The sequence below is a fragment of the Dreissena polymorpha genome, chromosome 3, assembly GCF_020536995.1.
Source record: "Dreissena polymorpha isolate Duluth1 chromosome 3, UMN_Dpol_1.0, whole genome shotgun sequence".
In the NCBI taxonomy this organism is placed as follows: Eukaryota; Metazoa; Mollusca; class Bivalvia; order Myida; family Dreissenidae; genus Dreissena; species Dreissena polymorpha.
Window position 1 is genome coordinate 123094917 of NC_068357.1, and position 8582 is coordinate 123103498.

An 8582-nucleotide genomic window follows, 5' to 3' on the forward strand; every position below is an offset into this window, starting at 1 on the left:
TCGCTCAAATCGATGTATATATCATTTTTTCATCATCAACTCATCAACTTTCTATCAACTCAAATAGAAATAATCACTTAACGTTATGTGTATTGTGTTTTTGTTCGTATTTTCTACATGCGAAATATGAAGCCTAAATACTGATAAATGTTTATTTTGATGTTTCTCATTGAAAGACAAGCTATACCTATCGTCGTGCAAAATGTGTATGCAGTTAAAAGCGAGTAACTGCTTTGAGTTTACGAGTCGCCTTATGTAAGTCTCAACACGAGTAGTTCGTTAGGCGCAATTAATGTTCAACGCAACATTGAGTAGCATAGTTTGTGTCCATATGGCAAATATCTAATAACGTTGAGAGTCATTCATATACTTTTATTTATCATGTTCCCTCAAATAAAAGTTTGAAAGTTTTTTGCTTTGTACGATTGAAAGCTAGTGGTGTCACTCGGCGTTTTCACGGACTTGTGACCGTTCCTCTTGTGCTCAGACAAGAGAAGTCGCCTTCCCACCCAGCCTAGCAGACTTTGTGCATTGAAGCACTTAATAGAAATGTTATTGCTCGGTCATCGGTCAGGTTCGGTCAACGCGTGCCTGCGTTTCTGAGAGAGCCAGATTAAGATATTTCGTGTCACCGTACGAAAATACCATGGTGTCGCATAGCAAAGCACAGGCATGTCACCATGCGTGCCTACCACCCTTCCAACAGCGCAACAATGTGGTGTTGAAAGGATTCCCAGATAGTGTCGAAAGTATTGACGGTCATAACGGGGACGAGTTGCTTTATAGCGCCTCATTTCGTATTGACTTGCAACCCCGCCCTAGACCGCTACACAGCTAACTGGGCAGGACTCCATCTGACTATCAATCTCAGCGATCATAGTTTTGAAAAACGTCTGCTTTTTAATTGTTGGTATTTGGTACTTGGAGTCTCTTGTGCCAAAGTAGAGACTTACTTTTTGTTTAAAGATGAAGCAATCATTAACTGGTTGGTAGTCTTAACAGTGCGTCAAGATAAGCACCGTGAAAACATTTTAGCACCGAAATACCGAGGTGTTCACCCCCAAGTGCTATCAGTGCGCTTCACACTTGTGGAGTCTTAAACCCCTCGGCCGCCCAAACACAGTTAATGACTGTTAATGTTTATTTTTTGTTTGATTTTGGTATTGCATAGTTTAAACACAAACACATACATCAATACATCAATATTGCTGGCCAGCGCAATAAAACAAGGAAAAAAAAGGTAGGAGAACAATCTCCTTTAGTTTTCATGTAAAAACATAAACATAAACATACACACTGTCAACACTTGCCACTTGCAACACCGAGTTCGTTTCAGTTCAGAATGTACACATTTTTCGATCGACACACATTCGCAATGTTACATGGATTCACAAAGATACATGGATTCACAAAGTTGCACTGATGTCCATACACGGGCCAATGTTCAAGTTATCGGTGCGATGGACCCACGGTTTTGTCGCAGCTATACGCCACACGTATGTATTGACTACTCGGTGTCCACATCAAGGTTTGCAAATTGGCACTGAAAATAGAAAAGCAAATTGTGTTAAACAGTAAACGATGAAAGTAAACAGCCTGAAATGATAAAAACATGCATGTGTAATATACCATGTATCAAATAAAATAGTAAACACAAACTGCTAAAGAAAAACACACAACTCTACCAACTGTTTAACTGATACTTACTTTTTTGTTTTGTGTTGCATGTTCAGGCGCCTTTCTGTCACTGCGCGTCTAGCAGTACAGCTGAAATGAAATAGAAAGCATGATCAGAAACTTTCATTGTAATTGTACAACTTACAATTTATGTGCACAATTTTGCATTTAAGTATAACATACAGTAAAACAATTTCAATCAATTGTTCAACTAATACTCACTTTTTTGTTGTGTTGTTTCCACAAAGGCGCCTTGTTGTCACTGCTCGCCTGGTAGTAAACCTGACACGTCTAGTAGTAGAGAACACTCGTCCAGCAGTAAAGCTGAAATGAAATCGAAAGCATGATCAGAAACTTTTGAATGTGTTTGTACAACTTACAATTTATAAACACAATATTGAACTGTAACAGTAAACATGAAACAGATAACAATTTTACTTACCTATGTTGTCTTCGCTGAAATACAAAAGTCATGTTCATAGCAATCATAGCATATTAACACACGATGAATACAACTCAAAACTTTTAGTAAGAAACTCAGTACTTACTTTGTATCTTGTATCCAATCCCTCTGCTGGCAATCTTCTTCAGTCCACAATCTAGCTGAAATCAAGACTCAATGCATACATGTAAATTTTGCCAAATAACAAACAGAACTGTGAACCAAAACTTTAACTAAACAAAACTAACTTTTCAACTGTAATGGTACTCACCTCTGGCAACTGAAATCATACAGACATTTTGCATAGCACAATACATTTTTAGTTTGAAGATAAGAATGATTTATGAACATTTTACTTACACAAAGCATAAATATAAAAGACATGCTATGATGAAAAAAACAATATGTATACAAAATTATACATAAAGAAACACACTATACTTACCATTGCTGACCTGAAATTGAAAAAAGCACATTTTGTATAGCAGAATACAAGTCATCAAAACAGTTCAATATGAAAATTAAAGAAAGTTTGTGTACTTACCACAGCCATACTGAAATGAAAAAGAAACACATTTTACAATGCAAAATACAGGTCATCAAAACAGTTCAATATGAAAGGCAATTGTACTTACCACAGCCATACTGAAATGAAAAAGAAACACATTTTACAATGCAGAATACAGGTCATCAAAACAATTCACTATGAAATTATAGAAAGTTAGTGTACTTACCAACAGGCTACTGAAATGAAAAAAACATTAAGCATTGCATAGTAGTATACAAGTCATCAAAACAGTTCAATATGAAAATTAAAGAAGGCAATTGTACTTACCACAGGATACTGAAATGAAAAACAGACATTTTACAATGCAGAATACAGGTCATAAAAACAGTTCAATATTAAATTATAGAAAGTTTGTGTACTTACCACAGCCATACTGGAATGAAAACAACATTTAGCTATGCATAATAATCAAGACTTACCTAGCTGATCTTGAATCATTCTCTGTTTCTCAATTTCTCACTTGTCAAAAAGTCTGCTCTGTAACGACCCACCACTCAAATCTGAAAAATAGTTAAGCAGAACAAAGCACAACACAAACCAAAAGAGTAGTTCACTTACCTCATATTTTGTGCAGAGTTTTAACAGCCAATTTTCTTCTTGAAACCTGTATTCGTCTCTTTTTTGACCCACTGTGGAACAGTCACAGCAATGTAAGTCTGAAACATAGAAGGGCATAACAACACAACATACAAACCAGTATATTTGTTTCGACTTACCTTGTGGCTACAGTCAAGACACAGCTGCTGAATTTCTTTTCTGTCACAAGCTGTCAAAACATCTCTGCAATGTTAACCTGAAACATAGTAAGAAAGAGAAACATTTTGTATACAACATAGTAAACACTTACCTTGTTTAAAGAGCTGAGTTGCAGCAGTGATTCTTTATTGAAATCTTTTTCTTTTCCCTCACTGCATGAGAGACCTGAAAAATAGCATGCAAAGCAAGACACTGTTTGTATGTCTACTCTGAAACAGAGCAAAATAAAGCATACATGGTACTTATAAAACAAACACATTGTTCCACTTACCCTTCTTCAACAGTTTAGTCACAGCAGTTGATATCCTTATTCACAGTTGAGGCTACTATGAGACCTTTTCTGCATGTGAATCTGAAACAGAGCAAAGCAAAGTATGCATGGTAAATATCAAACAAAACACTTACCTTTCTGCAATGCTCAGCTCTGTTCGACTGTCAAATATTCAGGTCATGTCATATCTGAAACGAACTAAATCAAAACATGCACAGTACACAATTATTGATAAAACCTTGAAACAATTGTATGCTTCATAGCTTTGTGTTGTGTTTTTTTTACTATACATATCACAGACAACTGGCGACCACAAAAGAGTACATACATTTTTTGTATTACTCAAACATTGCTGTATTAAGCTCACACTCATGAATACCAACCGACAGAGTTGTTATAGAGTGATAATCCCTAAAACTGTAAAAAAGAATCGAAATCAGTTTTCATTCATCATGATTTATTGAAACAAATGTATACTACAATACTCACCACAGCCAACTGAAATGAAATAGAAATGTTAACAGCATGCAAACAAATGTTAACCAATATCAAATCGTCTATAATAAATAACAACAAAAGCATTTCGATACACATAGTAAGTGTTCACCATCATAGTACATCATCAGTTAGTTCGACATCCCACGGTTGCTCAAGTGTTACTGGCTAGCATTTACCCTTTTCAGTAAACCGTCACACATCAGCATTTTTAGACACAAGTACTGTGCAATTCAACCCTTGTTATCATCTTTCACAGACTTCTATGAGTAAACAACTGAAAAATATAAAACGTTTGTACTCACTGTTTGGCAGCTCCAAGAAACACGTCTGTACTGCTTGCCATCTGGACATCAACTGAAACAAAACATCTGAAAACACACATACATTTTAAACGTTTTTGAACAAAAATCAACACAGAGCAGAGCTAATCTGCAGCAGTTAATCTTTCTTAAAATTGAATTCTCCATCTCTGCATAGCACACATGAAAAATAGCATAACATCACATTACAGCAGTCAATGAAAACAAAAATTTGATCGACTTACCTTGCTTCTGTAGAGTTGAGTAACAGACGTGGAAATCTTCTTCCATGTGTAAACCAGTGACTCGAATCTGAAATAAAGTAAAGAACACATTGTACAACTCAAATCAATGAATTAAAACTTACCTTACTTTTGATGAATTGTGTCTCAGCAGTTGAAATCCTGTTTAATTTCTGCATGTGAAATCTGAAACAGAGCAAAGCACGCATGTTACAAATTAAACAAACACAAGTGTTACACTTACCCTGTTTGCAAGTCCCAATCACTTTCTCAACAATGTTCCTCTTCTTGATTCGTCTTCGTCGCTGTCAGCAAGTACACCTGAAACATAAAAGCATGCACAAAACATCCCATATAACAACTATTTTGTACTTACCATATGAGTGCTTTTCTGTTCAGGTCAGCTTGAAAACCCATCACTGCCATCAGCATCTGAAAAATAGTACATCACAAACAAACAAACAAACATAACATATCATAAAAACAGTTTAACACAACAGATATGAGAGCTCTCGCAACCACGTCTGTTCTGTTCGACTGTCCAAAAGCAAGTGACAGTACTTCAATTCACTAACATTGAGAAATTCTAAACTTACCTTCAAGGCTTGTTGAGTAGCTCTAAAAACAAGACTGCTTGGCTCCACTGTTCACTCCAACTGTCATATCATCACTGGATAAGCACTCCTGAAATGTATTAAAACAAAACATGCATAGAACAAACATTCAGTCAAAAGTACTTACCTTTCACTTTGTCACTGCCCTGTGCTCAACTCCAGTCAGCATGACATCTCTGCTTGAAAGTCTGAAACATATAAAAACATGCAATGCAAAACAAACATAGTTACTTACCTTCTAGCATATTGTTGGAGCTCCAGAAAACACGACTGTTCACTTCAGCTGCCAGACTTGAACTGCCAGCACACATCTGAAAATCTGAACAAAGCATTCATGTTCCATACTGTACTAGCCGTATGATTTTGAGTTACTGACATACTTATCATCCAAAAAAAGAGTACATGAAAATCTAGCAAAAAATAGGTTTTCATCTGTTCACGAGTTATACTCTGAAAGAAACCATGATGATGACAAAACTCACTTTATCTCTTCTTTTGTCAAAACACAAGTGTTCATTGTGAAATTTAACAAACTTACCTTTTCGTTTCCCAGCTCTGTTCAAATGTCAGGTCTACATTTCATGTCAAATCTGAAAAAGATCTACATCGAAAAATGCATAGCACACAATCTGTGTTAAAACAGTAACTGTTTGTTGTATTCAAAGCTCCGTGTATTTTTCACTTTACACATCACAGACAACTGGCGACCACAAACGTAGAAACATTTCTGTACTACTCAAAACATTGCTGTATGAACGCCAACCGACATATTTTTGTTATAGACTTATAGTCCCTAAAACTGTTCAAAAAGAATCAAAAGCAGTTTTCAGTCATAATCTTTTATTGAATTCTATACATAGGCAATACAATCTACAGTACTCACCACAGCCCACTGAAATTAAACATCATGAAATATACATGTAAAGCAATACATTTATCATATTATAGTGCATATCAACAAATGCAATTCAATAAATTTTATGCATTCAGTAAGTGTTCACCATCATGTTACATCATCAGTTCGATTAGCATCACCACAATACATCAACTCATAATACTGGTTAGCATTGAGCTCATGCTATAGCTATCATACATCAGCATTCATAGACACTAAAAATCAAGTAATATCTACAGTACTCACCACAGCACACTGGAACAAAATAGAAATGTTAACAGCATGCAAATACAAGTAAAGCAATATCATATTTAGTACATATAAGAAAAGTATGTCAATACACCATCATATTACACCATCAGTTCGTTTCACATTCCCACGGTAGCTCAACTCTTAGTACTGGCTAGCATTTAGCCTTTTCAATAAACATTCAGCATTTCTAGACACAAGCACTGATTAATTCTACCCATCATATCATCATTCACATCATTCCATACTAAGTGTACAATAACAGTTTTCATTAAGCATCGTTAACTAAAAACCACACATACAAGTTAAATCTGCAATACTCACCACAGCCCACTGGAATAAAATAGAAATGTTAACAGCATGCAAATACAAGTAAAGCAATATCATATTTAGTACATATAAGCACATGCATTTAATATTTTTGCAACATTTTTCCATCATATGTTCGCTTCCTCAAAATAGCTCAATGAATATTCTGTTCCACCATCATCCACTATTATCGCTCATCACAACATATCGACACTGTATCAGCACTGAGTAATTTCTACCCAACACATTACAACCATCATACATCATCACGCAACTTGTAAACAGTAAAACGAAAAAAATTTGTACTCACGTTTTTTGTAGACAGCAGCTCGATGAACACGTCCGCACAGCTCGACATCTGAACCTCAACTGACAGTCAATCGCTTGACACCACAACATAAATTTAATTATTCACAACAGTCAGAGCTTAAAAAAACACGTCCGATCAGTCCGATGTCAAAACTTAAAGTGAAGTCAAGTCGTTCAAAAAAATTAATGTAAGTCAAACATTTCATATATAACGCTCACAAAATTTCGTTGTCAGTCAATACTAAACGTTCAAAAGTTAACATCGCATAAGAGTATGATTTCATTTCACAACTCAAGTCAAAGTCAAGTTGTTATCTCATAACAATAACCTAACACTTCAGTCATCCAGTCATTCAACAACCTGAGTACCAAGTCGCTATTCTATAACGCGAAAACTTTTCATCAATAGTCAGAGCTCACGAAAGTACGTCCGTCTTCGTCAACGTTCAAAAGTCAACTGAAACTTTTTAATCGTAAAAATATTTCAAAGTCAAATTTTGTTCAGAGCTCACAAAAACAAGTCTGTCTTTGTCAAAGACCATCAGTCAACTAAGATTCTGTCGTAGTAAAAAAAATTTAAAAGTCAAAACTTTTTTCAGAGCGCTTTAAAAACACGTCCGTATTGGTCAATGTCCAAGCCGCAAATGAGCGTTCTTTACCCGCGCAGTTCAAATTATAATTAGGTCACGACGTCGAGAGCTTCGAAAAACACGTCCGAACCCTTCAACGACCAAACGAAGAATGACAGAAAAGCACATGGAAAATGTTTATTCTTCATGATTTGAGTTACGATCGAATGTGTATTTGATGACAAATCTAAAAATCATACTTACCATGCAAAAATCCTACAAATATTGACTTTGTGATGATATTTTTTCATGACCATACAAGCCGAAATATTCACACTCACAGCTTGAATGGGCATACAAATTGATAAGCATGAGTCCGTACAATCCATCCAGTATTTCCTTCGAGTTAAAGCAAATCCATGGTCTTTAGGTCTCAAATTTTGTTATGAGGCGTACTCAACGCAGATTTTTAGAGTCAATGTTAAAACGACAAAAGGCGAGTATATAAAAAAATCTAGTCAAACATAGATTTACTAACCTATCATTCTGAAATAATCCTAGATCATATCAAATATGTGAGTAATCCATCAAAATATTTATTACTGAACATTTAACATCAGCACAAAATATTCCCGTATACCCATTTAGTTTTCTACATAGCCTGAACAATTCAATATTTATTTTCAATTCCGAGAACTCAAATGTTTTCATGACGTTCGACTGACGAAAGCAGCTCGATATGATTTCGCACTAACTTTATTAAAGAGCAACTATCGCGCTGTGATTTTTTCAACTGTGTTTTGTGATTTGTACTAGTACAACGAAGATATAGAAAATAAATATCAAACCACATATATCAAAATGTTCAGCACACTGGCGCCTAC

General features: G+C 35.4%; 1 long non-coding RNA gene across 26 annotated transcripts; it reads right to left on the reverse strand.

Annotated features, from left to right (window-relative positions):
* Nucleotides 1-502: 502 nt before the first annotated feature.
* On the reverse strand, nt 503-8022 carry LOC127871290 (uncharacterized). Of its 26 annotated transcripts, XR_008045275.1 has the most exons (6): nt 4998-8017; nt 4757-4823; nt 4515-4566; nt 1900-4212; nt 1708-1767; nt 503-1543 (listed from the first exon to the last, which is right to left on the reverse strand). It is a non-coding gene; the product is annotated as an uncharacterized LOC127871290 (long non-coding RNA). The 26 variants fall into 26 exon arrangements; XR_008045273.1 differs by having other exon boundaries at nt 1900-5437; nt 5603-5686; nt 5906-8022; XR_008045274.1 differs by having other exon boundaries at nt 1900-5185; nt 5350-5437; nt 5603-8020.
* Between the last annotated feature and the right edge of the window lie 560 nt (nt 8023-8582).